The sequence below is a fragment of the Arvicanthis niloticus genome, chromosome 16, assembly GCF_011762505.2.
Source record: "Arvicanthis niloticus isolate mArvNil1 chromosome 16, mArvNil1.pat.X, whole genome shotgun sequence".
NCBI lineage: Eukaryota > Metazoa > Chordata > Mammalia > Rodentia > Muridae > Arvicanthis > Arvicanthis niloticus.
In genome coordinates, this window is record NC_047673.1 from 69975483 (window position 1) to 70001133 (window position 25651).

The following is a 25651-nucleotide window of genomic DNA, read 5'->3' on the forward strand; positions in this document are numbered from 1 at the left end:
CACTTGCGCCTTCGCGGGTTTACAGAAAAACACTGGGTGCGGAAGGTCTAGGCCTTTGCTCTGTCTTGCCCTGGAGACCGCAACATCATATTGACATTGAAATTTGAAGTTGGATAGCGCCTTCTCTTAGGGGTCTGGCAGCGCCACTGGGACAAGGGGTGGGTATTGGCTTTGTGATTTCAGAAGCCTCTGCTGCTCCTCCCTCGGGTTCCATGCACTTTAAAATGGAGTCTAAAGTAAGCTAACATCGTGAGCATTCTCCTGATTGATTTTTTTTTAGAGAGCTTCGGCGACATGGGGAGCTCTGGGTAAATATGAACTAGGATAAAATTCCATGGAGACCTAGGAATCTGCCTGGGGCGGAGCAGAGAGGGGTCAGGATCTGGGGTCTGTGGAGTGAGTTGAAATTGTCAACAATTTGCCAGAGGTGTCATTATTTCAGTAGCTTCATTTCTCCTTTGATTACTGTGAAGTTCATATAACATAAAATTGTCATTGTAGGGCTGGGGATATAGTTCAACAGAGTGCTTGCCTAGGATGCAGGAAGCCCTGTGTTCAATACTCAATTCTGGTGTGTGCATGGGTGAGTGATCCTGTCACTAGAAGTCCAAGGCCATCCTTAGCTACATAGCAAGTTTGAGGCCAGCCTGGGACACATTAGAACTTCCCTTTAAAAGAAAAATATGGCTGGGCAGTAGTGGTGCACACCTTTAATCCCAGCACTGGAAAGGCAGAGACAGGCAGATCTCAGAGTTCAAGGCCAGCCTGGTTTACAGAGTGAGTTCCAGGACAAGCAGGGCTATATAGAGACCCTAGTCATTTTAATTTAAGGTATTTAGTGAATTTAATGTGTTCAGATCTGGCTTGTATGGTTTTAAGACAGTCCATTGCTTTAAAAACAAAAGGCAGTTGTACACATTGAAAATTTTGTTTCCTACCCCTCTCCCTGACCCTGTTAGCCATCAACCTACTTCTGTTTCTGTTGACTTAGCTCAATATCTTAAATTTTTTTCTTTAACACAATTGAGAAAGCGGGATCTATTTGGCAGAGGGCATAGATTCATTGAACGGAGGTCTGAAATCTTCCTCTTCTGCATGTTGATTGCAGTTCCTTACCCTTTTGGGGCCTGTTTCCTTATCTGTGAAAGGACAGCACGAGCACCTCCAGAGGAACGTAGCAAATTAGGAAGAAATGAGGGTGCAGCGTGGATGCTGAACAAATGGTGATTGTTTCCTTCCTCTACCTCCCTTCTTGACTTGAGGTGGTATGGGTTTCATTTTGTTCTGTTTAACATTGAAATAATAGACCATAATACTCTTCCTAAGTCTACTGCCCCTCCCCCTATGGAGCACCATCCTTCTCCACTACACTCTTATCAGTGGCAGCAACAGCACCACGTAGACGTTGTGGCCAGAAGTTCTGGACCTTGGACATGTTCCCCACACTTGAAAAAGCCCAATTGTGCTGTAGTGGAGGCTTCTCTATTGAACAGGACTCACAGCTAACACACAAACCGGCCGCTGTCTCAGTCCGTTCAGGCTGCTATAACAAACCTCCACAGGCAGGTAGCTTATAACAATAGAAATGTGTTTTTCCACTGTTCTGGAGGCTGGGCAGCCCAAAATCAAGGCTTATTGTCTGAAGAGGACTTGTGTTCTAGTTTATAGGTAGCCTTATATGGTGTCCTTCTATGATGTCTACGTGGCAGATAGCACAGACTCAGCAGACCTAGGTTTGAAATCTCTGTCTTCTTGATCTCATCCATGAAACCTGTGTTCCTGTGGTCTGATCACTGCCCAGAGGCTCCACCACTTAACCAATAACCTTGGGGGTTTGGATGTCAGCACAGCAACTTTGAAGGGATAAACACACTAAGACTTCAGCGTATGTAGAACATAAGTAATAAAACAAGACTCAAAGACTGGGCAGTTATCTGCTTCTGCAGTGTAGCTTCACCTAGTCTGATCTGGGCTGTACATGTAACATTTAGGATCTTAGGTTCTGGGCAATACATTCTTTGTTAGACTTTTATAAAAGGTTTAGTTATATATTTATATTTTGGGTGGCAGTTACTTTAAAAATTAGGTACTTGTTTTTTTTTTTTAATGTTTAGACTTTGTAGAAAATTTGTAAAATACAAAAAAAATAAGTAGAAGAAAATCATGTGTTCATCTTTTTGTTTTATGGTTTTTTTTTTTTTTTCTAATATCCCTTTGGGTAATTTTCTTTTTCTTTTGAGAATACTATATGGGTGTCATAATGTTGCCAAGGCTGGTCTCGAACTCATGACTCTCCAGCCTTAGCCTCTCATTGAGAATTTTATTACATGAGGATTTGGAAAAAAAAAATGTGTGAAGTTGGAATCCTTGCTTCTCATGAGGTAGAAGAGATAAGCAAATGGATTCTAGGAGCAGTGGACATTGTGTTGCCTAAAGGAATCGCTCTCTGACTCACAGGGAGCCACATTCTGTGTCAGAATGGTCTCAGTAGGAGGTGTGATTCTTTGAGTTTGCTTGGCCCATGAGAAGTGGCACTGTTAAGAGGCGTGGCTTTATTGGAGGCAGGTGTGGCCTTGTTAGAGGAAGTGTGTCACTGTGGAGGCGGGACTTTGAGATCTCATATATGTAGCAAAATTAATTAATAAATCCCGTCGAGGGGTTGCTTCCCGTATCAATGGTTTATGTTCCTGAATGAAAGACACACACACACACACACACACACACACACACACACACACACTGCCTTTATATTTCAATATTGCCTTAAGCAGCTCAATAGCTGGGCAACTGCCTAACCTCCCACAATAACTCCAAGTTACTACTTAACTAATTGCTATGTTCCGTCTTGGCTGCTCTTAGCCCAGCTGAGCAGCCATGGGGTCACGTTCTCTTGGCCCCTTTACACAGCTGCTCTCCTCCCTCCTGCATGTTCTTACCCTTCCATGGCCGCCATCTGCTCTCCTCTCCTGCACACACTCCTAAGGCATGGTGTCTCCTCTCTCCTTTTCTTTGGGGATCCCAAGCCCAGGAACCCTAAATCCTGCCTCTGTCTCTCCTCCCCAGCAGCTATTGGCTGCTGGCACCTTTATTTACCAATCAGAATTAACTGGGGGCAGGGCCCCAGAAGCCACATGCAGACCTCTTGAGCAAACAGTTTGGGGACACAATTAGCATCAGAGTACAGACAGGTACAGTATATACGCTCAAGTCTGGCCAGTGTGACAGCCTCTTCCAGACTGTGGAAGACAGTTTCCTCACTGCCTGAGGATTGAGACTTAGAACTCTCAGCTCCTTCTCCAGTACCATGGCTGCCTGCACACTGCCATACACCCTGCCATGCTGATAATAGACTGAACCTCTGAACCTGTAAGCCTGCCCCAATTAAATGTTTCTTTTTATAAGAGTTGCCATGGTCAGTGGTGTCTCTTGGCAATGAAACTAAGTCAGGAGGGCTCCAGAAAGGAAGCCATGCTGTTAGGAACCCCCAGCCTCCAGACAGACATTAGCCACACACCCCTAGGTATCATCAGTCATGAGGCAGACACTCTAAAGCACACCTTTCCTTGCTGGGGTATGAGAGCCTATGTTGGTTATCCACTTTGCTACCTTGATTGATACTTGAGATATCTACAAAGCATGATTCTGGGGTGTGTCTTCTATGATATTTCCAGAGACAATTGACATGTGGGTCAGCCACCTGTGTGGGGAAGAACTGCGCTGAATGAGGGCAGCGTTGTGTAATAGTTTAGGGGCCTGGAAGGAGTGCAAAGGCAATGAGGGGCAAGCTCCCGCATAGGCATGCTTCCCTATTCTTGAACAGGTATGGGTTTTGCTATTGTGCTATGGAAATATGACTCTTCAGCCTTTGAATGTGGACAGCCAGGAGATACTCATTGGGGCATTCCCAGTTCTTGGACTAGAGCTACACATTGGGCCTCATTGTTCTAAGGTAGTGGTTCTCAACCTGTGGGTCATGACTGCTCAAAGGCATTCAGTCTAAGCAACTACTGGTTTCCCTGCCTTTCTCTGATTCTATGGGTTAATCTACTAAGTCTTGCCTATAGTAATGTGTGCATGTGCGTGTGTGTGTGTGTGTGTACACATGCATATATACATATATATCGTTTATCTATATTATATATGTAAATATGCATATACATACACATTTATATATAAATATACAGATAGATGAGAGATAGATAGATAGATAGATAAAATCAATTCTACTTAAGAGAAATCTGTCTAATATATAGATAGGGCTTTGCCAGTAAGTCTGGGCATTGGCAGCCATCACCTATAGGATTCTACTCAGGTCACCTAGTGACACTACTGCATGACCATCACTTTCTCCACACTGTTGAATGATTTTATGTTTCTGTGGAGGAGGTTTGTTTCCTTTCGAGGAGTCTGCTCTTATTTCAATCATTTAAACCAGCCAGTCTTAAACTGTTTAGATTTACAGAGTGCTTACTCTCTTAAAACCAACTGAGAGCTTCTCAGACACTTTGGCTTGTGCAACTCGTGTCTACGGAAACTTGCCATATGTGCTAACCGGCTGAGAGAAAATGCCTGAGGTGATTAACTTCAAAGGAGGGCAGTTTTTTTAGGTTCATGATATCAGAAGTTTTAGTCCATAGTCACTCGTCCTTGAGCCTACAATGACACAGAACATCGTGGCCAAGACATGTGACAGAAGAAACCCGGTCCACTCATGGTGGCCTGGCAGCAAAGATAGAGGAAGTGGTCAGTATTCCAATGTCTCCCTCAAGGTCTTCAGTGACTGGATTTTCCTCACCGGGCCTCACTTCTACCCAGAACACTTTGACACCAAATGTGTGTTTATTGCGGGGGTGGGGGGCAGTGTTCCACACTAACAACCAATTATCTGACCCTCTAGACACCAGCAATTGTGATAGTAGTCTACACTTAAATTCAGTTCTGACACTAGCTACCTGGAGTTATGGCAGAACTCATAAATTAAGGGCTTGGTCTCCTGAGACTTACCTCTCCTTCAGAGACAATTTCTAGTCTTTGATAATTTCACCTCTTGGGTTCAAATTGGGAGTTCCCCTGGGCTCCTAGGGTTAGAATACGGAGTGATCACTACATTGCCTCTGGCTTAATATGGAGACGATTACACAGGATAGAGAGGAGCAGCCAGGTGAGGGTGGGCAGTAGGCCTGCTGTGGTCCTGAGCCTGTGAGCCTCTTTGTCCCTGCACCATCCCCCTGACACAAGCAAGCATTCACCAGGCTGGAAGCTCTCTGAATTGTGCAGTTTATGGAATTTTTTTCCCCCTAGGATACCAACACCTAGTGTTAGGGACTGAATGGCTTCTCACACACTGAGATGTGTCCTACCCAGCCTCTAGTTTAGGGCTTCTGAAGTCAGGTTAGGTTTTCCTGGAGGCTTCATCCTATAGGCCTCGTTGACTAACCCCATCTCCAGCACCTGGATGAGTGGGGCTCAGAGCCCCAACTCCTAAGCATCTCTCCATACCTTCAGCCTCAAGTTCCTCATTCAGTTCCTGCCCTGACTTCCCTCAGTGCCTCGGAGTCTAAGGCAAATGAACCCTCTCCTCTCCTAAGTCCCTTCAGAGTGTTTGCTCGAAACAACAGAAAGGAAACTGAAACTCCTCGCTTATACACACCCAGGATCTTGCCAGGCAGTATGGAGACTGCAGATAATAGAGCTGTGACGTCGTCACATCAGCATGGCTCCCAGCTCTGCCTTCCTGATTTAGACATCTATTCTCCAGCTCAAAGGAAGACAGGAGGTTGCAGGTTACCTCACACATCGAGGAGCCTTTAGGTTGCAAAGCAAGGCTACATGACACACCGAGGGTTGTATAACCAATGCACTCACCTTTGGGCACAAATCCATAGACCCCAGGAATGCTTACCACCAGCAGTTCTAAGCCTGATGCTGGATGAATTCCACCAATAAGCGCCCCTCCCCCACCGCTGCCATATCCTGCCTCTCTCAGACTTGCGCAGGGTCACGGGGTCTCGGGGTCTGTGCTTCTGCATCTTCAGCCATTGCCTTTCACTTGCTGTTCCCCATTTTCCAAAGCAGAGAGTGTCACATTAATGTAGTTTTGAGTCTAGATAAAACTCTTCCTATAACTAAGGGGGTTTACAGTCCTAGCAATGGCAGACTAGAGACTAGTTTATGTTTATTCTCCCATAGACAATATCGATCAAAATATCTGGACAAAATATCTCAGAAACCTTTAATTTTCAAGCAGCCTTTAACAACCCAAACCCAAAGGCAGAAACATGGGAATATCTGACTCCAGAGGAGGAGAATCAAGGTCTTCTTTACATCTCTCCCCAGGGAGTACAGACAGTCTGTGGCAGCTTGTGGGTGGGGGAGCTAATGCTGGTCACAGCTGTGTTTGCTCTAGGGTCCACAGATGTAGCTGGAGGCTGTCAGAGTGTCTGGACAACACTACAAGAGTCAGGGCTGAGACGAAGACAGCTGCAGAGGGGAGACCCCTCAAATAGGCACATAATTCTCTCTCAAATCTGTGGCTACTCCAACAGGTATCACCATATCACAAAGAGGAGAATGGTAAGAGAGAGAATTCATCAGGAAGATGTAGCCGCACTATTTATTGGTACATGGACCAAACCAGAAAGCTTCACTACATGTGAAGTAAAACTTTGCATTAAAGAAGGAAGTTGAAAAAGACACAACACAAGTTAAGAAGTATAGCAGTCCTCTTAGGATTTGCTGAAAAACAGTCTCTCTCTCTCTCTCTCTCTCTCTCTCTCTCTCTCTCTCTCTCTCTCTCTCTCTCTCTCTCTCTTTCTCATATACAACACATAGACATAATTTTAATTTAAAAATACCATGCATATGTATTGAGAAATGTCAGTCCTTTATCTGTAAATTCATTATCATCCCAAATAAGTTTCTGGTGGAAATTGACAAGTCAATTATAAATGTGTAACAGGCACTAAGTGTGGTGGCACATACCTTAAGTCCACAGGAAGCAGAAGTCAGTGAATCTGTGGTTTTGAGACCAGCCTGGTTTATCTACCTAGTTTCAGGCCAGTCAGGGCTGCATAGCAAGACTCTATGTCCAAAAAAAAAAAAAATGGGGACATAAAGTATCTCAGATGGCCAAAATAGTTTTGCAATAGTTGGAAGACACACAGCCTAATTTCCAGATATTTGTAAAGCTGTGGTAATCAAAGCCAGTAAGCATTGGGCTGAAGGCAAATAAGACAATAGAGAAGTTGTAGAAAGATGGCCAGTTGCTTTTTGACAAAGAGGCTAAGAATATTTGATAGATAAAAGGAAGTATTTTTAAAAAAAGGTTTGATTTCACTTTTTGTGCATTAGTGTTTTGCCTGCATTTATATCTGTGCACCATGTGCATGCAGTGCCTGTGGAGGCCAGAAGAGGGCGCCAGACCCCCTGGGAGGGGGGTTACCGACAGTTGTGAGCTGTAATTTTGGTGCTGAGAATTGAACCCAGGTTCACTGCTCTTAACTGTTGAGCCATCTCTCCAGTCCTAAGGAAGTCTGAACAACTGATGCTGAAATGATGGGATAAAGGTATGAAGAAATGAATCTTATCTTCCATCTCATAAATCTAAATGTAAATACTGACAACATAAAGTACCTTAAAAAAAAAAAAAAAAAAAAAAAAAAAAACTCGTACAAATAGTCCATGGCCTCATGTGCACACATATGTGTGTGTAAGCCTGGCACACACATACAAACAAAAGAAATGAAGATCAAAGCTTTTTCACTGAGTGTCCTTCTGACATACCTGTTTAATATTTTGAACACCCTCCTCAAAGCCTTTGCCCTGTGGGAGTCAACCTTCTCCTCCCTTCACCTCCCCTCTCAAACCGGTATCTACAGGTTGGGGGTAGAACATGTACATAGTATATGCAAGACCTCAGCACCAATAACTAAACAGAACAGGACAATCACATTTACGTGACATTTGACCTTAGAGATAATCTATGTGGAAGACATTGCCATAGTGATCCCTGGAGACTGGCTGCAAGGGAGACCCAGATCACAGACAGGATTGTGGTGTGCTTTTTCAGATATATGATACATGAATGGATATATACCTATCCAAATTCACTGCACTTATAAAATTTGTGTGTTTAACTGTGTGTAAAATGTAACTATACACACATACATATAATGAACACAGAAAGTAAAATAAAATACATATTACTGGGTTAGGGTGTCTTTCTTCTTTTTTATTCCCTGCTGCAAATATGTGCTATCTTAAACTTGACCATTAAAAATTTTAAGTGCTCATTTTATCTTTTTGTTTATCTTCTGTTTTTTTTTTCTCCCTGATGCAGTCTAAGATGAAAGAGTTTATGTCAAGCTAGGAATGTGGGAAATATTATTTCATTAACTCCGTGTGTGTGTGTGTGTGTGTGTGTGTTTCCATGTTTCTCTTTAATCCATCCAGAATGCTCCTGGAGAGGAAAACGCTTTCAATGACATACAAAACAGACTTTATTTTTTCTTTCAGTTCCTCCCAGGTGCCTGCTTCTTCACTGAGCAAAAGTTGAGAGTAAAGCTCTTGGGAGGTTGTCCATCGATCTACAAGGTACCGTCTCTTCCTGAACATCACTGCTTTTCTCTAAGTGACCTCATTGTGGTGGATACAGCTTGAAATGGGTTCGTCTTACAATTCATTATTAAAACAAAGTATAGTCCTTGTAATGTTTGAAAGAAGGCAAAGCGGACAGCAGCCAAAAGTGCTCTTGCGGGAAGCAGGCCTTGTCGCGATCCCCGTGAAGTGTACCTTGGATTATAGGAGCTGTGGGGAAATGATGAGAGAGTGGCTTTAGTTGGCACCAGAAATAAAGGCCTGGGGGTAGTTGGAAGTTTGTGCAGCAGAAGTTGCCGTCTGACTTAAAGGGCTATCTAAGTTATACAGGCTTTTGGTACCCATGCTTATCCTCAAGCTAAACAGCTGTTCTGACACAGACTGATTTCAGAATTACCTGGGATGTGAGAATGCTGGGAATGTAAGATAAAGCTCACAAAACAAACAGTCTATTATGTTCTTTGTTTAATCACTGGGGGCGGGTGGAGGAGGTGCCCCGGGGTGGGCGGTGCCCGAAGTGGGAGGTGCCCAGGGTGGGTGGTGCCCCGGAGTGGACGGTGCCCGGGGTGGGCGGTGCCCGAATTGGGAGGTGCCCAGGGTGGGTGGTGCCCCGGGGTGGGGGAGGTGCCCGGGGTGGGCGGTGCCCCGGGGCCGGTGCCCGATGCCCTTTTGGATTCCTTCTGTTAAAATTGCTGTCTGAAAAATAAAATAAAATAAAATAAAACAAAATAAAATAAAATAAAATTGCTGTCTGGCTCAACATGCAACTTCAGCGAGGGGAAGTCAGTTTCATTTTCCTACTTCATAATAGTTGGTTCTGAGTAACTTCTGGCCAAAAACCTCCAGAAATGACAAAGATTTGTCACCTGTGAGGACGTTAAAGAGAACGTGGTGCAGATTCCTGGGACATTTTGTCAGCAGAGGTGTGAGTGTGCATCGGTTAGTTGGTACTGACAAGGGTTCTTTCTTAGCCTAGCTTTCATCGGGCTCCCGAGTCTTCTAGGGCAGTCCTTAGACTACTTCTTTGTAAGGCCTGCTTCCAGCAAAGATTTGTCCAAGTCAGTTTAACAAGAACATCCCAGGGCAGAGGGAACAAGCCTGAAATGGTCCCGTCGCCCCACCTCCGAGGACGAAGAACAGGAACTGAGAGAAGAGAATTAGAAAAGAAAAAGAAGAGAAAATGAAGTTGGGAGGGGGTGCTGTGGGTGAGGGGGCAGGAGTTAGGATGGTGTGTGGGAGAGTGGACCTGCTCAAAATACATTGTATACATGTGTAAAATTCTCAAAGATAAATAAGCATGTTATTAATATAGATTAGATGGATGAATGATGGATAATCATAGACAGACAGACAGACAGACAGACAGGCAGGCAGGCAGGCAGGCATCCTCACACACACCCCTCCACCCCTGATTGCTCCTCCAGGATGCTCCTTCCAGAGCTAAAGTCCTAACTGTTAGCTTCTGATTGTCTTTACTTAGGCCTGCTCACGTTTTTCCGACTTTGCATGAAAACCATTCTCTCAGTTGTGCTTTTATTTTTTTTAAAGCTCCAAATGATTTTTTGTTAACATAAAATGATTTAAAATACATTAAAAGAAATATTCCTGTAAATCCATCATGGTATTTTTTAATGTGCAGTTGTGTCTGGTCCCTAAATTACAATCCAATTCTGACTCATTTTTCTCCTCTTTGTTTATTTATGACTCCACTCTAAACAGCGCTCACTCTCCGTGCTTTAGTGACTTTATTGCCTGCCTCTCCCTCTCTCTTTCCCCCTCCTTCTCCTCCTCCCTCTCTTCCTCTCTTCCCCCTCCTCCTCCCCCTCCTCCTTCCCCTCCTCCTTCTCCTCCTCCCCCTCCTCCCCCTCCTCCCCCTACTCTTCCTCCTCCCCCTTTTACTCCTCTTCCTCCTCCCCTTTTACTCCTCTTCCTCCTCCCCCTTTTACTCCTCTTCCTCCTCCCCCTTTTACTCCTCATCCTCCCCCTTTTACTCCTCTTCCTCCTCCCCCCTTTTACTCCTCATCCTCCCCCTCCTCCCCCTACTCTTCCTCCTCCCCCTTTTACTCCTCTTCCTCCTCCCTCCTTTTACTCCTCCTCCTCCCCCCTTTACTCCTCCTCTCCTCCTTATCCTCCTCCCCCTCCTCCTTATCCTCCTCCCCCTCCTCCTCCTCCCCCTTTTACTCCTCCTCCTCCTTCCCAATAGCTTAGATTTCGGTATGCACCACCACACCTGACTATTTTATTTATCTTCTTAATTATACCAAAACACACAAAATAAGATTTATCGTCGTTTATCTACTCTTAGGCAGTCTCTGTGGCTGTAAGAACATTCATGGTGTGACACAATTACCTCTATCCCCTTCTAGAACTTTTTAAGTGTTAAAGATTTTAGGACACTTTCAGGGTCCAGAATAATTGAGCAGGAAGTCCAGAAAATTCCTTAAATTCCCTGACCCCAAGGCTGGAGAAATGGCTCAATGGTTACAAGCACTCACTGCTCTTCCAGGGGATGCAGGTTCAATTGCCAGCACCCACGGGTGACAGCATCATGTGGCTATCCATGAACCATGAACAGTACTGAACCACGTGCCTCTTCATGTGTGCTGTAGAGCATCGGCTCATGGTACCAGAGCTAATCTGGCCTTGTCTGTTTGCACACTGGTACCTTCTTTATTTCACTACTGTTGTGCTTTGAGGTCATCGGCAAGTCCTGGAACACAAACACTGTAGTACTGAGCCAGTGGAGCTGAGAAGACTGCTAAGCAGTCTATGTGAGTACACACAGCGACAATACACTGGGGAGGGAGGGAGGACGTGTCTCAATGCACAGAGCAGGACAGCAGTCTATGTGAGTACACACAGCGACAATACACTGGGGAGGGAGGACGTGTCTCGGCTGCACAGAGCAGGACAGCAGTCTATGTGAGTACACACAGCGACAATACACTGGGGAGGGAGGACATGTCTCGGCTGCACAGAGCAGGACAGCAGTCTATGTGAGTACACACAGCGACAATACACTGGGGAGGGAGGGAGGACATGTCTCGGCTGCACAGAGCAGGACAGCAGTCTATGTGAGTACACACAGCATCAATACACTGGGGAGGGAGGACGTGTCTCGGCAGCACAGAGCAGCACAATAGAAGATTTTGTCATGTTATCCAGAATCATTTGAAACATAAACTTATTTCTGGCATTTTCTGTGTGGCTTATTTTTCTTGTGGGCTATAGTTGACTTTGTGGGTAATCGAAATTCTGGAAAGTAAAACTGGGTAGGGAACTATTTGAAGCCCCCCTTCCACTTTCCTCCAGACCCTGGCAACCACCACACGTGATTTTTAGTGATCACACACACCACTCATGCTGAGTCCCGCTGTATCTGTGTCTGGTTCCTTTCATTAGCATAGTGTGTTCAGGGTTGCTACCTGTAGCATGGATGGGAACCTTATCATTTTTTAAGTTGAATAGTGTTCCGTCGTGTGTCTACACTGTCCTGCTCACCCACTGGTGGACAGTTGAGTCTGCCATGTCTTAGCAATTGTAATCGGCACTGCTGTAAGTATGCATGAGCAAATGTCTGAGACCCCACTTTCAACTCTTGTAGTTACATCTGGGAAATGGAATAGTTGCACCTTACAGCAACAGGAGCAGCTATACTGACTTTCTCAACCGTCATCAGCATTAAGATGACTTTTGGAAAGAAAACATTAGTGTTTTTTTCTCTCCTTAAGCCTTAATTAGGACCCCGGTGTCCCTTTCAAATGCTAAACAGGTATTTGGCCATTGGCTTCTGCAGTTCCCTCCCCAGCGTGTATGCCACTGGAGCAAAGTTTCTCTCTGATTTAAGCTGACAGGGTTGGCGTCCTCAGCTGGGTGGACAGTTTAGCCAGCAGGTGTATGAGCTCTGCATGGGGAGTGTGTGCGTGGGTCACACAAAATCCTTGGCCTGTGAGGGATCTGTCCTTTACTTCCCCAGAAGAACTATCCTAAAGCTATGTGAGTCCCCCAGAGAATAGCCTTGGGAACCTCGGTAGTGTGGTTCTCACAGTGTGTCTACAGGTCGCATGTTAGGTGAGCATGAACGGAATGCTTAACCTCTCCGACAGATAATGCAGGGCCCCGAGCCTGTGACGCTGGAAGGTGATTCTTGTGAAAACACACACATTATCTCACTCAGTAGAGATGCATCCTAAAACCACCAAAGTGAATGAGGCCCAAGTGGCATACATTTTTCTCCTTCTAGCCCTGGAAGGGGTGGCCGTCCAGGACCCTTGGGAGAGACAACCAGTCTGTCCTTGGGCAGAAGAGGAAACAGCTTCTTTGCCACTAGAGGGCGCCATCACCCTTTGGTTCACTCTCTCTATAGCAACACTGGGAGGCACCCCTTCCTGTTCAGCTGAGCTTGCCGCTGTTTGGGCTCTCTTTAGGCCCTGACGTTCAAATGGGCGATCCAATTGAAACAACGAAAGGGACATTTCCCCCACACACACACACCTTCCCCCCGCCAAGGATCTACATCCCCAGAAAATCAAGGTCCCTGTGGGTGTGGGAGGCGGGCTAAGGGGCTGAGACCTTGCAGGTCACCACCCGTAAGAGCTGGGCAGGGGAAATACAACCTTTTCCTTACATTTTTGAGTTTTCAAAAACAAAACACAATTTCAGAATAAGAGAATAGTGTGCTGTTGTCTAGCTGTGCTCTCTGTGGTACTTTCTGGAAAGCCAAGCTCTGTGGGGGAGGCCCTGTGCCCATCTTTTCCTGTCTCTCCAGTGTAACTTGCTTCACATACTTGGATCCTGTGAGCCTCCTAAGAGCCGCCAGTTGAAGAACACCACCCCCAAAGAAATAGTTCCCCTTTCTTAGGCGGTCCAGGGTGTGGCTCCAGAATCTACCTGCCCCTGAACATTTTATCTGGTCCTCAGGTAACAGACAAACCACAGGCTGAGAAAGTTTCCGTTAGACCGTGCCCTCTGCAACCATTTTGTTTTAATATGGTAGCAAGCTGACAAAGGCTTCCTCTTGTGCCTTCCAATATCCCTCCTCACTTACCCCTTGCTTTCTAGTAAGGACTCACCACCCTCCAGCACTGATGCCTATGGTCACACACCGGTTCAGACACCAAAAACTACCTCTTAAAGAAACAAGGCCATTGGGAAAAGGAATAAACAGATTACGTGGCACTTGTCCTAGTTAGGGTTTCTGTTGCTGAGATGGAACATCACCACTAGACTTTGGGACAGAAAGGGTTTATTTCATCTTACAAACCTCAGGTTGCACACCACACCAAGTGTGAGGGAAGTCATGACAGGAACCAGGAGGCAGGAAGCAGGGGCTATGGAGGAGCTCTGCTTACTGGCTTGCTCCTCATGGCTTCGTCAGCTCTGCTTCATATGACCTAGGATCATCTCCCCAGGGGTAGTACCACTCAGAAATGGCTGGGCCCTCCCACATAAATCATGAATGAAGAAAATGTTCCCAAAGGCTTACCCACCCCCCAATCTTGTGGAGGCATTTTCTCAGTTGAGGTTCCTTCTTCCCAGATAGTTCTAACTCGTGTCAGATTGACAAAACTCTAGCCGGTACAGCACTCTAGTCTGTTCAATGGTGTCTGATGGTGTTGAACCAACATCTCTTAGTTTGGGTTATTGGCAAAAGGATAGAGGTGGTATTCTGACTGTGGTCAATTCACCAGGACAGAGGCCTTGGTGCAGCCAGCCAACTGGCTGTCCCCTGAAACATGCTGCAGATGCATGTTGGTCACAAATATACCCATGTTATAAATCTCTGGGACATGGGACTATGCTACCTGGTGTGTAGAAGAGATGGTACAGACATAGTTAAGGAGATGTTCTCAGGTTAAGGAGACCATGCTGGGAAGTTTGTCTCTGTAAGACGGGGACAGGAAGACCTGAGAGAGTCTGAGAGAGTTGATAACAGATAACAGACTGTCTGTGGACCACAAGAAGCCGGTAGTGTCTAGAGGCTGAGAAGGTAAGGGGACAGGTTCTCCTCTAGAAGGGATGCCAGCCTGTGAGCAACTTCGTTAAAACCTAGTGAGACTGATTCCAAAATTATGACCTTAGAACTGTAAGAGTATGAATGTACATTGTTCCGAATCACTGGATTTGTGGTCAGTTATTACAGAAGTGACAGGAAAAGAGCAACAGCATCTAACAGTCTCACCTCTTCACAAGACAACAAAGTGTATGCACACACATACACAAACATACACACATTCATACACATACACACACATACAGACACATACATACACACCCATACACATACATACATACACATACACAGACACACGTACATATATACACATACACATATACAAACATACACACATTCATACACATATACACACATACATACACACATTCATACACATACACAGATACACAGATACACATATACAAACCTGTGCATACACACATTCATATACACACACATATACACATATACATATACACACAGAGACACACAGAGACACATATACAAACATATGCATACACACATACACATACATACATTCATACATACATCACAGAGACACATACATACATACACACATATGCACACACATACACACGCAGAGTCAAAGAGAGAGAGAACACCCCACCTGTGGATTCCTTGACTACAGATTCAAACAATCATAAACCAGAACTACACAAAACAAAAATGTCATCTATACTGAAAGTGGGTAAATGTTTCCCTTGTCATTCCCCCTAACCAATGCAGCATAATAATTATGAACTTAGGATTTATATCATGTTAGACATTAGAAGTTATCTAGAAATGACTTGAAGTATTTAGGGGCATCCTGCATAAGGGACCTGTCCATTTTTAGGCCATCGTGACTAAAATGAGACAGTATAGGATAAGCATGTGTCACATTTATGACTGCGTAACGGCTTTTCCTACTTTTGGAGACTTCCAGGCCAGACCAGATGTTGTATAGGTAGGTCACAGGCATATTATTCTACCCATGAGAGGCCCATGTGTGAGCAGACTCATGCACAGAGTGCCATCTTGTGACTCAGTGGCTCAGGGAAGCAATTCTTGAATTCTCCAGGGCAGCCATATTGGTAGCTATATTGGATTCTTAGCATCCAGATACCAGCAGCACCTGTCCTTTGTAGAAGAGGAGGGAAGGCTTGGGTACCATCTTGTACTGTAGCCGCTCCAGGCCTGACCTTCTGGGCTTCCTTATGATTCTGTCTAGAGCAGTGGTTCTCAACCTTCCTAATGCTGCAACCCTTTAATACAGCTCCTCATGTTGTGCTGACCCAAACCATAGAATTACTTTTGTTGCTACTTCATAGCTGTGATTTTGCTACTGTTATGAGTTATAATGTAAATATCTGACATGCAGGATAGTCTTGAGTGACCCTGATGGGGTCTTGACCCACAGATTGAGAACCACTGGTAAAGTATTTTTCTCACTTACTCTGTTTGCTACCGAGTCTCAGACTGAAATTCGTCTGCTTGGATGTATCACCTCATGGCATGGGTCTGGCGTGCCTAGTCTAATGCTGGAAGGTGAAGCATGTTTCCTTTGCAGCCAGGCAGGGTTGTTCAGTGAGATCCAAAGTACAGATGAGTTTCCAGCTACAGCTGCAAAGTGTCCCAGACACCAGAGAGCAGCTGGACTTCATTCGGCCTTAAGAGGAGGAGACAGGTTCAGATGGTAACCGAGCTATAGGTGAACATGAAGTTTGCAGTTACCTTCAGGAAGGACTGTCTGAGGGGATGAAGGGTGGTTGTCTCCTTGGATACAGGTGAGAAAGATGCTGGGAGTTACCTTTCAGAATCCACTTCCTCAGGGATAACAGGTTCTGTCTCCGTTTGGGGATGAGCCACTTGGTCTCTTGATTTTTCTCTCCTTCCCCTCCCTCAGGTGCCTGGGCCAAGCCAGGGATGATCAGCCAGATGTGAGCCAGGCCTCCACACACATCACTTCCAGGATCTCCTGTGAGTACTCCTGTGAGCACTGCCGAGGTGATGACAGATGTGCCTCCTCCATCCCTGGGTCAGCTTTAGGTGAAGTCATCCGTTCCCTCTGCACTCCGTCAGGACCTGTTCCTGGGATTTCTGAATCATTTGACAGTTTATAACATCACTTTAGGAGCCAGAAGTATTGTGGGAATGACTCCGTAAAGGAGGTGCTTGGCCTGTGCCTTCATGTTGACAGAAGCTCTTGAGACTGAGCCAAGAAGACTGGTCAGAAAATTCAACAGCACATAGAGAATTAAAGGGTATGGGGTGGGGGAAGGGTGCAGTTGCTAAGGCCGTCACTACTGCAAAATCGAGTCCCCGTCTTCAACAAGTGCTTCCACACTCTCCAGGGGATGCTATGCAGCTTGCAAGAGAGTGTCACAGACTTGCACATGGCTTCATTTGATAGAGACTTCTGCCTTCTGCTGTACTGCAGAGAGTTTTACTATCATTGCTTGAGTTCTACCTTTAGAAGTTGGTGTGGTGGCTTGAATAAGAATGCTCTCGTAGGCTCTGACATTTGCACATTTAGTCCAGGGAGTGGCACTACTTCAGAAGCATTAGGAGGTGTGGCCTTGTTAGACAAGTGCTGCTGAGGGCAGGGCTTGCAGGTTTCAAAAGCCTACAGGCTCTCTCTCTGCAAGCTGCCTCGGCATCAGGACGAGGCTCTGCTGTGGTGAATGTTATTTCATTTCCCCCCACCTTAGATCATTTAGTTCCCAAATAAAAGACACAAAACCTTTATATTTATAATAAGCCTTAAATCACCACAACTGGGCAAGATACCTACCCTCTGTGCAATTCTGTCTACCTCCCTGTCAATAACCCTGAGATATCACTTGTCATGTTCTGCCTGGGCCCCTCCTACTCCAACAGGCCGGCCCTTATGGCCATGCATTCAGGATCCATCTGCCCCATGGTGCCTTCTTGCCCCTCTCTCTGTGGTCTCTGCCTCAGCACCCAAGTCCAGGAATCAAAGCCCTGCCTACCTTTCTTCTGCCCAGCTATAGGCTTTAGGTGCCTTTATAATCAATAGTTTTAAATTAAGGAGCAAGATTTGCACAGCAAAAGCTGACATAGTTGTGAGAATTCACTGTCTTGAGGCAATTAGACCTTGGGATAAAGAATTTAACATTACAATACACAGCAACACACCAAACCTCAACCTAGCAGCCGCTCAGCTACCTCTCCAGCTACAAGCTTGCCTGCTGCCATGCTCTGTGCTATGAGAGCGGACCAAGCCTTTGAAACTGTGAGCCAGAAGTTTGTAAGTTTGTAAACTGTAGGCGAACTGTAAGAAAGCAATTAAATGCTTTCTTTTTTCTAAGAGTTGCTTTGGTCAGGGTGTCTCTTCACAGTAAAAGAACAGTGACTAAGCAGATGGCTTGGGATAGTTTGGAGGATAGAACCCAGGGCTGTCCGCACTGTAAACAAGCAGTCTCCCATGGAACCGTACCATTACTTATGTTTAAGGCTAAAACAGCTCAGTCTAAAAGTCTCTAGAGAGCTAGGGAGATGGCTCAGTGGGAAAAGCTTCTTGATGCCAAGTCTGATGCCCTTAGTTCAATCCAGAGTCATACAGAGGTGAAGGAGAGAACTGACTCCTGTAAGTTGTCCTTTGACTCCCACACACGTGCCATGGTGTGATTACACACGCGCGCACACACACACTGAATTAATAAAATATGACAAAAATCTCTCCAGGAAGCTTACGCCCTTGCCCATAGTTCACAATTTAATAATAATAATAATCAGTGTGGCATTTGCTCAGATCCTTCCCAATGGTTCCTCACTGAAATATATTCCCAAGAAATGAGGTTCCGACACCTCTGCCAATGGTTGTGCTCTCTCAGGGGGAGGAGAAGATGTCACTGGTGAAGGAGGCTCAGTCAGTACTCACAGTGCAGCGAGCTGCTAAGCTGGAAGCTGGAAGACAGGCTGCTGGTGGCCCATTCTCCCTTCCTTGATGGTGTGTGGCCTTTACCTACCTCACGAGGAAGCTTAGTCCCAGAGCATTCACTGTGGGCCTGATCTTACTGGTTAAAAGTTCAAGTACAGAGCTGGAGAGATGGCTCAGTATTTAAGAGCACTGGCTGTTCTTCCAGAGGTTCTGAGTTCAATTCCCAGAAACCACATGGTGGCTCACAACCATCTGTAATGGGATTTGATGCCCTCTTCTGGTGTGTCTGACAACAGTGACAGTGTACATAAAATAAATAAATAAAAATCTAAAAAGTTCAATCCAGTTCTGATGCTGATACTGCGGTAATAAACTGAAATCATGGCTGATGTGGATACAGCGAGTTCTGGCCAAAAGCTCACTTTTGCTTAATGCTGCGTTCCTGGGTCTGAGCTCATTTAAAAGAGAGCCCTTAACACAGCTCTAGGTAGACTGCCTGGGACACAGTGCAAACACAGCGGGCTAGGGCCCAGCCTGTCAACCAAGGGTCTACTGAGTGATGCCCTTGTCCTTTCTGCCACTCGACCATCCACGGAGGAGGATGTCTGACCTTCACTGTTCCTGGAGCAGGAGCACTGCTTTTATAACACGAGACTTCTTGACCAGCCTCTGTAGAATACAAGAAAATCGAAACATTGTCCCCTTTCTTTTCCTGAGCTAGACTCTCATCAGACAGATAGAGATGACATAACCACTATTGTCTTATCCCAGGCCCTCCACCATAATACTTAAATTGTTGTTGAGTGAATGAACATAATGGTTAAGGATAAGAGGATGGTTGCTTTCTGGAGTTGTTTATTATTGTTGTTGTTGTGTGTTGTATATATGTGTGCATACTTACATGTTTCCCTTATGCCTATATGTATGGAGGTCAGAGGTCAATACTGGTGTCTGCCTCAACTGCTCTCCATGTTATTTTCTAGAACATTCTTTCCCTGAACCTGGAGGCCATCATTTTAACAACACAGGCTGGTCAATGAATACCTGGAGCTATGGGTCTCTGCCCAGCCCCCCTCCCCCCCCCCCCCCCCCCCCGTGCTAAGGCTATCTGCATGCCACCATGCTTAGCTGTTACTAGATGCTAGGAAACCAGACTCAAGTTCTCAAGCCTGTGTACCAGATACTGTGCTGTCAACTCGCCAGCCTCTCTTTCTTAGTTTGCTTTAATGCCTAGAAATTGCACACTGTGGGGGTATTAGGACAATACTTTTTGATGATGTAATAACATGCGAACTCTATTCAGTATGATGGTTAATATCGATTGCAAGCTTGACAGGATATAGAATCAACCATGAGAGAAGCCTCTGGGGAACACCTGTGAGGGATTTTCCCGGATAGGTTAACTGAAATGGGAAGACTTACCCTAAATGTGGGGGACACTGTTCCATGGGCTGGAGTCCTGCACAAAACAGGAAGGGGAGCTGAGCCAACAGTCATCTCTGGCTCCTGAGTGTGGCTGCAAGTCAGATGCCTCACCCACCTCGAGGCCATGGCTTCCTTCAAACTGGGAGCCCAAACAAGCCTTCCCCTAAGTTGATTTGGTCAGGTGTTTTGTTTCAGTAAGAGGAAAGCAGTTAGGAGATGCAGATGACTTGTTTCATGGGATTTGAACTCCCAAAGCTAGCAACGGACAGTTTGAGCCAATCACCAATTGGTTTCCTCCAAGGCTGGTATCATCCGTTTCATTCCAAGATGCCCTATCCCGAGTGACCTGTGGATTGTGTTGTTTGTGTGTGCTGTGAGGTGACCTTAGCCCTTCCTGCATTCCAGGAAACAGGATGTAGTTGTTCTCCAATAATCTATAAAGTACCCAAACGACCTGTTTGGCCTTCTGAACACCGTAGCGAGCGGCTGAGCGCAGTTGCAGCAGGAGACACAGTCACGTTTGCTCACGTCCTGCTTTGAAACTGACAAAACATCCCCCTTAGTTCTGGGCTTCCTTCCCTCCCCGAAGGAATTTGCTATTGTTTGTAAATATAGTATACCCCTGATATGGGCTTTATCTAACCATATTTCAACTTAGATTTTTCTAAACATTTTTATCACAGTAGAATTCACACACGATAAAAATGCACTCTTAAGTTCAGTGATTTTCATCAAGTATATATGCCTGTGTAAACACCATTGAGCTCAAGACAGAGAATTTGTTTCTCATACTAAAGAGTCCCATCCCCTTTCCCTTGTCCTCCCTCCTCTTGCCTCCTCCCGCCCCCATCCCTCCACACCCCCCGTCCCCCCACACCCCCCGTCCCCCCACACCCTCTCGTCCCCCCACACCCCCTCACCCCCCCCACACCCCCATCCCCCCACACCCCCTCACCCCCCCACACCCCATCCCCCATCCCCCTCGTCCCCCCCACACCCTGTCCCCCATCCCCTCGTCCCCCCCACCCCCCCCTCCCCCCATCCCCCTCGTCCCCCCCACACCCCGTCCCCACACACCCCCTTGTCCCCCCACACACCCCCGTCCCCCACACCCCCTCGCCCCCCACCCCCGTCCCCCCACCCCCTGTCCCCCCATACCCCCTTGTCCCCCCACACACCCCCTTCTGCTCTTGGCTACCAACTCGTCCATCGACCCTCAGCTCTGGGCAAGTACTTTCTTCATTCTGTTCTTCTTTAATGAGTCTCTAGTCAGTTTAATGACTTCAATTTCCTTTTAGATCTATTTATTTGTTTTACATATACGAGTTCACTGCCACTGTCCTCAGACACACCAGAAGAGGGCATCAGATCCCATTACAGATGGTTATGAGCCACCATGTGGTTGTGGGGACTTGAACTCAGGCACAGCCACTTTGAGGATTCTGGCTCTATCACACCGATTCTGCAGACCAGAAAGGGCTGCAGCAAACAAAATTTGGAGATGAATTAACTGGTCTGCCGTAGACTTGGGCTCCACCTAACATGTTTCCATAAGGAAATGCAAGCTTCGAACTCACGTGAGTATGCTGCCTGAGCCCTTCCTTCCTGGAAGTTTTCAATTTTCTTACCTGGTCATTTTCAACTAAATCTCTAGGTTATGGAAAAATAAAGATCTTCTCATTTGAATGGAGGAAGCCTCCTAATGGGCACATGCAAATCATGGTTAGAAATGTTTGAATAGCCAGATGGTAGAAACCAGGACTCCAGTATTTCCTGATAAACACGGGCGGTCCACTACTGGCAGAGGCGGTTTCGCATTTGGACATGAGTGGTATCAAGCGCACTTGGGGGCAACGTTGTATCTACTAGTTGTGTAACCCCCAAGAGAGAGGAGGCCGGGTAGAGGAGGAGTGTCTAAGTTCAAGTCCAGGACGCTGTGCCTAGGCATAGAGCTTCATAGTTTAGTGTTTTCAGTGGTTCAGGTTGTCATTTTCCCCTATGACACTGGTGTGGATTTCCCCAGCGTCACCTTCCAAAGAAGTGGGCAGTGACATGGTGACCCCTGTGAGTCTTTCTTTTAGAAAGGCTACAGATGCGCAGCAACATCAAGCAGGGTAGGGTTGGGCCAGCAGTAAATACAGAACAACCTAGTTCGGGATTGAAGAGCCCGAGTTTTCATTTCTAAAATGGTAAACCCAAAAGGGTTGGCCCCGAGCTTATGCAACGTGCCTCCCTCCGCAGTGTGCCAGCAGTTTGAGAGGCCTGGAGCGCCTGGCAGGGGAGGTGACTTTTGTTCTTCCCTCTGTAACTAAAGCTGGCCACACCCTCTGGCATCTGACTGAGTAGGAAAAAGGCCTCAGGGTGTCCTGTGCTGGGGACACCAGGTGACTGTACAGAGTCCATGCCAGGCAGGAGATCCCAGCAGGTGCAGGGTTGACGAAATGCAGAAATGCGCAAGTGCGGAGGGGTTTCCTGCCTGGGTGGAGCTTCCAGTTGAGTCACCTCTGCCTTGGCCAGTGAGGGAGCTGCGTTCTGTTCTCGGTTCTCCTCCGCTCCTGCAGTCTTCTCTGCTCTTCTGCATCCTCTAGGATGGCTAACTGTACCGGGAACCCTTACCCTTGCTTTTATTCTTACGGATTCCAGATCTAAAAATAAGGGTCAAATGGCAAGCAGACCGTGCTCTCCAACAGCACTAGCTACCACTATTTTTAAAACCAAAACACTAGGGGGTGGGGTGTAGTCCAGTGTGGAACAGCAACAGAGCTTCTCTATGCTTAGTTCTTTTCCTGGCCAAGAACAGACATATCAGACATAACAGACAGATCTTCAGACATATTCAAAAATTACTCTCCGATTGTCATTCATGTATCATTTATGTGCCCCTCACTTTGGGTGGGGATGGTACAAGGCACTGATAATTCATGTTTATTTTGCTTTCACGAAGTCTTGTCTTTCTGTCTTCTTGCAGGTCACTGAGCTGTAGGGTCTTGAGGTGAAAGGCATCTGCTTTTGGGAACTTGTATGAATCTGTAAGGTCAGTTTGGGCCTGTGAATCAGCACCAAGGGGGCCTGGCCTGCCGATGTCTTGCTGACTTAGTTGGTGGAGATATCTTCTGATGACTCCTTAGGGAAACATATTCACCTCCAAGGTCTGTAGCACCGCTGCTTTGTTGGCTAGGGATATTTTTTAGGTCATTATGAAGGTGAAGTTTTCCTTTGAACTCCTTCAGTCACGAGACACAGACACCTCCTTAGTCTTGGTCTTGACACTCTATGACAGTGCTCTTGTGTCTCAGGGAACTCAAGGCTAAAGGTACTACAGTAAGCAAGGCGCTTGGTCTCAGGACAAACAAACACATGCCAAAGGCACATTACATTTCTGGATCTGTGAGCAGGGACTCCTGTGACCCAGCAGGAGTGGGCAAGGGTCTGCCCTGCTCAATCAAACAGTGTAGCCGCAGCCTGTAAGGCACTTGGAAACCAGAAAGCCATCCTTGTATGTATAAGAATTGAATGTGTGACCTAGAAAACGTAATAAATGGCAGACTGATTGATCGATGCTGCCAATGTAAGTGCCAATCTACCTAAAAGACCAGCGGTTTTGAGTGTTTTTAAAGTATACCCTAAAACTAAACCAGACTATAATATTAGTTGAGGGTTTGGCAAACAGAGGTAAGTAGCTTCTAAGGCCAGAAACCATAGGGGAAAATATCAAGGAAACATTGAATGAATTTGATGTTATTGAGTTTGTTCCTTTAAAATAAAATAAAATAAAATAAAATAAAATAAAATAAAATAAAATAAAATGTATGTGTCTGTTTCTCTGTGTGCAGGTACCTGAATAAGCCAGGAGGGGGTACTGGATCACTTGGAACTGGAGCTGGTTGTAAGCAGCCCATTGTAGGGGCTGAGAACTGAACTCTGGTCCTCTGGGAAATCTGCAAGAGCTCTTATCCACTGAGCCATCTCTCCAGGCCCTGGATGTGTCTCTAAACACTTTGCTCATATTATCTAAAACATCTTCCAAACTTGTGAAGATGACACTGTTCTCTCTCTCTCTCTCTCTCTCTCTCTCTCTCTTTTTTTTTTCTCTCTCTCTCTCATTTGTTTATCTGTCTCTCTCTGCCCCCTCCCAAACAGAGGGTTTGATTTAATCTACAGCCTTGTAGATTTGAGGCAAGCACTTCCCTACTGGGCTACCCCCCCCCCCCCCAGTCCTCTTCTTACCTTTAAAAACATGGTGACTGTAAGAAACGTGCCAGATTGTACAGGAAATGGCAGAGCCCTCATGTGCCCTTAAACCATGGGTTCCCCAAGCCCTGCTCCCACCCTTCGTCCCTCTCCTCTCTCCTATTTACAAACTTAGGTTAAAAGGGAGGAAGGATGCTGAGTGGTGATGGTACACACCTTTAGTCTCAGCACTGGGGAGGCAGGGGCAGGTGAGTCACTGAGTTCAAGGCCAGCCTGATCCAGGATGCCAGGGTTACACAGAGAAACCCTGTCTTGAAAAACCAAAGGAAAAAAAAACAAAACAAGAAACCCCAATGTAACGGTAATTGTTAATCCGCTCTAAACTCCCTGGCAGGTATGTGCATCTCTGCTACACCCACCCAAATGTTTTGGATTCATGAATGAAAGGCACACACACACACACACACACACACACACACACACACAGAGCCTTATTTTTAATACACCCTAAACAGCTCAGTGGTTGGGCACTTCCAAACCTCCCCATGGCTAACACACTCTTCCCTCCAACATTCCTGAATTATTTTTTTACTAACAGTTATATTTCATCTCTGCTAACCCAGACCCAGTTGGGGGAGTGGCCCCTGAGACTGTACTTCCCTGATTCTTACACGGCTGGTTCTCTTCTTCCAAAGCTCTCATGCTTGTATGCTATTCCTTTTCTGGCATGGCGATTCTAAACCTCCCCTTTCCTTGGGTCTGGGAAATCTAAAGTCCCGCCTCTGTCTCCCTGCCCAGTTACTGGCCCGCAACTTTATTTACCTGTTAGAAGCAGCTGGGTGTAGGGATAGTCAGTCTCATATACAGCCATGCAAATTCTTGTGTAATTTGGAAATCCAATTAACATAATATAAGCAATAAATCAAATCCACAACACCCCAACATGTTTAACAAAAAAGGGGATCCACACAGTTCTACATACAGATGACCCTGGGTTTGATCCTTAACACCGTAATAATAATAAAAATAAAGAAATGGTGGTTATGTAGAAATAATAATAAATATCTTAGATCCAGGTGAAACTGGTACTCTTCTACCTTGAAGGTAACATTATAAAATGACATAAATACTTTGGGGAGTAATTTGGCATGTATAATAAATTTTTATCATCTTTGACCTAACTTTTTTAATTTTGAAATTTCAAGCATCAGGAAAAGACACTGTATGACTTTAATATTTACTGAGGGTACACTAATAGTGAAATTAGAAGAAGAAGGAGGAGGAGGAAGAGGAGGAGGAAGAGGAGGAGGAAGAGGAGGAGGAAGAGGAGGAGGAAGAGGAGGAGGAAGAGGAGGAGGAGGAAGAGGAGGAAGAGGAGGAGGAAGAGGAGGAGGAAGAAGAAAAGATAATAGTGGACAGGCATGATGGTACACACCTTTAATCCCAGTACCTGGGAGGCAGAGGCAGGCAGATCTCTGTGACTTTGGGGCCAGACTGGTCTGTATAATGAGTTCCAACACAGTCAAGTTATATATAGTGAG

At 45.9% G+C, this 25651-nt stretch overlaps 2 long non-coding RNA genes across 2 annotated transcripts; one reads left to right on the forward strand and one right to left on the reverse strand.

Annotated features, from left to right (window-relative positions):
• The first annotated feature begins 10 nt into the window (after window positions 1-10).
• On the forward strand, window positions 11-9183 carry LOC143434746 (uncharacterized). Its single transcript, XR_013104497.1, has 3 exons — window positions 11-158; window positions 1109-1223; window positions 8515-9183. It is a non-coding gene; the product is annotated as an uncharacterized LOC143434746 (long non-coding RNA).
• LOC143434747 (uncharacterized) lies at window positions 8481-20092 on the reverse strand. The gene is made up of 2 exons (XR_013104498.1): window positions 19917-20092; window positions 8481-8805 (listed from the first exon to the last, which is right to left on the reverse strand). It is a non-coding gene; the product is annotated as an uncharacterized LOC143434747 (long non-coding RNA).
• Between the last annotated feature and the right edge of the window lie 5559 nt (window positions 20093-25651).